The sequence below is a fragment of the Haliotis rufescens genome, unplaced genomic scaffold (genome assembly GCF_023055435.1).
Source record: "Haliotis rufescens isolate VD_foot unplaced genomic scaffold, xgHalRufe1.0.p SCAF_30, whole genome shotgun sequence".
Classification (NCBI taxonomy): domain Eukaryota; kingdom Metazoa; phylum Mollusca; class Gastropoda; order Lepetellida; family Haliotidae; genus Haliotis; species Haliotis rufescens.
Genome location: NW_025964002.1, coordinates 3510410 through 3516409, shown reverse-complemented (window position 1 = coordinate 3516409; position 6000 = coordinate 3510410).

The window sequence follows — 6000 nt, the reverse complement described above, 5'->3', positions numbered from 1 at the left end:
TATTCAACCCACTGAGGTCGAAAAAACCCAAGCGACTACTGATCATGATCACTCTACTTAGCAAACAAAAGAATCTGACCACTTGCTCACAGACAGAAAGCCACTGCACAAACGCAAGGGTGAAAAGTCCCAAGCCCCCAAATCAAACCCCATGCCTTCTAATACTCAAACTGAGGCACACAGCCAACAAATCAGTCAGGTCAGTCAGGTAGGCAGGGGAATCCCGATCAGATGTAGTCAGGGTTTTCAATGTAGGACCCTATGGGATCGGTTTCAACAGCATGGGTCAACAAAATCGGGACGACTAACAGTAAGCACCCCCGCCCAAGATCGCTCCATCCGACTGCGCCACCTACGTGAAAGGATGACCACAGCCACCTCAACAGCATTCCAAATACCCGGACTGCGCAGAATCTCCGACCAGACCGTAGGAAACCGTTTAAGGGCAACAGGTCTACGAGCACGACGTCCTGTTCGACTCGTCATATTGAGTCGACAACATCGTCACCAACGACTGCATTCGTGTCGTCAACACAGGGTATGGCCTCAACTGCGATGGAGAGATGTCTGGTTCAGCGACGAATCAAGATTTCTCCTCCATCGAGGGGATGGAAGAGCACTGGTCCACAGACGTCGGGGAGAACGTTACGCCGGAAACAGGAAGTGGGTGGATTTGGTGGGGGTAGCGTTATGATGTGGGCGGCTGTCTCTCATGGCAAGACAGGTTTGGTCGATATCCAGGTTAGTGAGCATATTGTTATTATTCCTTAAATAGTTATACACATGTTTAAATGAACATTTTTCAAATATATTTGCTAAACAACTTGTGAGCGTAGCCGGTCTGTAATTTGTACATTTATTCACGCTATTCTTCTTATGAATAGGAATGAAAAGAGCTTCTGTCCTTAGTGATGGTAATATTGCTCGTTGAGAGAAATTGAATAGTTCAGTAAGCATTTGGACTAGACTCTAAGCTGTATTTTAAGTACTTTATTTCCAATACCACCAGGGCCAGTTGACTTTGTGGTGTCTACGGACAGGTGTATATCCCTAACTTCATCTTCCATCAAAATTATATTTACTGATCGATTATCAACTTTATATAGTTCTATAGGGTGGAAAGTGGATATCAGGTTTACATATACGAGATTTGTCCACAAAGCTATTGAGAATATTAGCAATATCCATGTAATTATCATACAACCTATCCCCCAATATCATTTGGGGAAAATTGTGTTTTGCAGTTTTAAATTTAAGAAATTCCTTTACTAAACGTCATCATGTCTTTAAGAACTATTCATTACCGTATCAATGTTAGATGCATATGCTTTCTTTTCCTTACGGACATAGTCGATTACATTATTTGCTAAATTTACTAAATTTTCCCAATCAGATGGAGTATTACGTCTTTTATTAGGAATATGTTTACCACAAACTTTTATAATTCGAGATGTAGATTCGTCAGTAATTGTGTTCACATCCCCCGATGAGAATACTAAATCACCATCAATATTCAGCAAGTCTGTATTTAAACCATCTAGGTCTGCTATGGAAATAATAATGCACTTTACGTTTAAAGGGATTATTTCTTTTATAGTTACAAAAATTGGACTGTGGTCGCTACAAACTGGATCAAGTACTCCCGAGCCCCGTACACTATCAACGTCTGTCACAAAAAGTAAATCTATCAACGTACTGGAATGTATGGTGATCCTCGTAAGTTCTCTAATAATTTGTGAGTTTGTGAAAGTCCATGCACCATTTGCAAATATTCGATTTTTTTATTATTCTCTCGAATTATATCTATATTAAAATCTCCTGCAATTTCAGTATACATATTCATATCAACTGTGTTTCCTATTCATTGATCAATTCCCAAAACGCTTCACTCTTATCTGCATGTTGAACAGTACCAATTAAATAATCACGAGTTTTGCATTTATCATGTACTCATATCGCATCTAGACCAACTATAAGCGGATACATATATTTGACATACATATTATCTCTAACGTAAATAAATATGCCACCCCCTCGAGTTGACCTGTCTTTCCTAAATGGACTTGATGCATGTCATCGTATCCGAATTGCGTGGATCGATGCTCATGATGTCTATCACTGGATTGTCTGGAATGACTGGTTGCAGACCGCCGTCATATAGCTAGAATATTACTGAGTGCGGCGTTAAACAACAAACAAACCTTAAATGGAACCTGGATACCAGGAATAAATATGTCGCTGTTTTGTATACCCATGTGGAACCATGTTTCAGATATGCAAATTACATCATTATGTCTAAGTTCAACTTCAAGGATATATAGTTTGTCTTTTATACTACGAACGTTTAGATAAATAATCTTTAAATCTGTGTCTATTAAGGATCTTGGGTAAAGATGAACATCTCCACAGCAGAGGGTGAGTGAGTTAAAATTTAACATCGCTTCGGTAGAATTTTAGCCATATAGCGACGAGACCAAGTTAATATGTTTACAATTGAGTCATTTATGCAAAGTTATATTTAAAAACTATGAAAAGTGGAGCAGTATTGAAAGGAAAAAAATGAAACTGATGAATCATATAAGCAGATAGACTTAAAATAAATATGAAGATTTTAAATTTTGATTCGTGTTTAGTATGGAGGTAAACTGCAAAGGACCCCTCCGCTTTGTTACACCCCTTAATGTAAAAAATTCTCTTAAGGTAAAAAATGTTACATTAAGGGTTACGTGTTAACTCTTATTGTAAAAAAATGACATCAAGATGATTTTTACATTCAGGGTTGCGAGTCGTTACGACTCGCAACCCTGAATGTAAAAATTATTTTTGTTTACATTAAGGGTTAATATCGTACATATCGCCCCTTAATGTAAAATATTCTTATTAACAAAGTTTCATTGGAAATATAGGATATTTTTTGCTATTTTCACGTTTTTTATTGTTTTTGCTCGGTTTCTTGCAATTACTCGTCATAAGCGACAGCGTGAGAAACTGACTTTGCTCAGATCTGAGAACAAGAGGGTCTATTATAAGAATGTCAGGCTCGTTATTGAGGACATGCCAGCTACTACTCTGCAAGGTGATGAGCATCAGTTGTCGGCTCCAGTCGCAGATCGCGACTCAAGTGGAACATCGTCAACTGTGGATCAGGAGCGGGTGCTGCCGTCAAGGTCGAAGGTTATGCAAAAGCATATCTTACATTGCAAGGAATATAGAAGTTTTTGTCTGACATTGGCTTTGTTTCTTGTGTATCTGAACATGGCATTGTTGCTTTAAATAAGCATAGTCAATAGAAAATTACTTTAGTGACGTTTTTCCAGAATATAAACTTTTTGTTTACCAGCCACAAAAAGGCCCTACAGGAGGCATTCGGGAGGAATACTTTTTATAAAATATTCACTGGTAAGATATGCTATTGATGTTCGATACAGAGAACATGCTATTACTATTCTGTTGGATAAAAGTATGTTTGGTTTCAGTTGAGCTACATTATGTGTGTTTACATATATCCAGTCGGAGAGATCGACCTGGTAAGACAAAATGGGGTAGAGATTTTGCTGCATTTTTTATTGAGTACACTGGAAGGGAACCCATCTTTTTTATCAATGTACTTGGATTTGTTTGTTCTTTAACGCCGCGCTCAGAAATAGTCTATCTGTATGATGGCGGTCTGTAAATAATCGAGTCTGGACTAGACAATCCAGGGGTCGACATCATGAGCATCGATCCACGCATTTTGGATTTGATGACATGCATCAACCAAGTCAGCGAATCTGAACACCCGAACCCGTTGGTTGCCTTTTATGACAAGCATAGTCGCCTTTAACGGCAAGAATGGGTTGCTGAAGACCAATTCTACCCCGGATCTTCGCGGGTCCAATCTAATGAACAGTAGAACCGGTGTGACGCGGGTTTATGTGGAGAACGACCGCCTCCGTGGTCTAGTGGTAGAGCGTCCGCTCGGAGAGAGGAAGGTCTGGGGCTCGATCCCCGGCCGCGTCATGCCAAAAGACGTTAAAAGATGGTACTTGTTGTTACCCTGTCTGGCGCTCGGTATTAAGGGGCTAAAACAAGGACTGGTCGGCTCGGAGTCAGTATAATGTGTCTGAGTGGGGTATTCATGTTAAACTGCGGCCTGGTATCTCAGTTCGCTAGCACAATAAATCGGCATCAGTCCGGACTAGTACAAGCAGCCACACAAACACACACACGTACATGCACGTCGCTATATAAGTGCAATAATCTTGGACGCGACGTTAAACCCCATTTCACCTCACCTTTGTGGAGAACGATGTTATTCACCATGTTGAATGTATTAATTACTTTGTTTTTACACAATTTTAAATAGAAAGATATTCAGGTGATAAATTACTAAATAGCTTTGTAAAAAACTCTTTTGGAAATGTGTTCAATTCTGAACATACATATTGTGAATGGAAGATTTGGAACTGACTATCAAATCGATGACTGTACATTTATTGGGCATTTAGTGAGTGAGTGAGTTGGGTTTAACGCCGCTTTTAACAGTATTGCAGTTATATCACAGCGTGTCAGCTTAATGTGGGAGGAAAGCCGGAAGTGATGCAGGCCTCAGACGTTTACTTATTTGGTGAAACCCACGAGCACCGCCACCCGTGTCCCTATTAGGCATTTAGGGTATAGTGTGATAGATTATGGTTTAGCATCGAATGATATGTTCCCCGATGATGATGAATGTCTCTGTAAAAAAACATGAACGATGCCCTTCAGAATGCGTTCAGAAAATAACAAAGTTTGCAATGTATACAGATAAGGACCAGCTTGCACAATGTGAAAGGAGTGACCAAAAAAATGCAGCACCGGTAGACTCTAAACGTTTCTGGGACATCATAAAGCGTGTGTCTGAACGACCGCAACGACCCAACCCTATTGATATACAAGACTGGGGGACTTTCTCGTCGCTGAATTCTGATCCAATGGGTATTCAGGATAATCTTGGTGGGGTGGAGGACAGTGACATGTCAAGGTTATGTGCAAGAACTGACAATTGACATATTAGAATCCCCAGTCACCAGATCCGAGCTTTTTGAAAGCATCAGTGCCAAGAAACATAATAAATCAGCTGGCCTTGACGACATCTATGTGGGTGGTATGACCATTCGTTTGTTTGCACAAGGATCATGGCTTTCTCGGTACTGTGATCATGGCTTTGTCGGTACTGTGATCATGGCTTTGTCAGTACTGTGACCATGGCTTTGTCAGTACTGTGATCATGGCTTTGTCAGTACTGTGATCATGGCTTTGTCGGTACTGTGACCATGGCTTTGTCAGTACTGTGATCATGGCTTTGTCAGTACTGTGATCATGGCTTTGTCGGTACTGTGATCATGGCTTTGTCGGTACTGTGATCATGGCTTTGTCAGTACTGTGATCATGGGTATGTCAGGAGTATGAACATGGGTGTGTCAATACTGTGACCACGCGTTCGTCAATACTGTTATCATGGGATTGTCAGTAATGTGATCTTGGGTTTGTCAGTACTGTGATCATGTGTAAAACATATCCATATTTAACACACTGGACTATCCTACCGACTTAAGCTGACATCTGGAACATCTTCCACATCAAGGTTTCACATGAAACCGCCATTTTGGACTGTATTGTACTGTAATCATTGGTTTGTCAGTACTGTGGTCATGCCTTTTTCAATACTGTGATCATGAGTTTGTCAATACTATTATCATGAGTTTGTCAGAACTGTGATTATGTGTAAAACCTCTCCATATGACACGTTGGACTATGTTTCCGACTTCTGACATCTGGAATTTTGTCCACATCAAGATTTCACATGAAACCACCATTTTGGACTGTATTGTACTGTGATCATGAGTTTGTCAGTACTGTGATCATGAGTTTGTCAGTACTGTCACAATGCGAGTACTATGATCGTGGGATTCAATAGCAAAATAACACTGATACCATATAATACATATGTGACAGCTGGACCACCCTTCAAAATTAGGC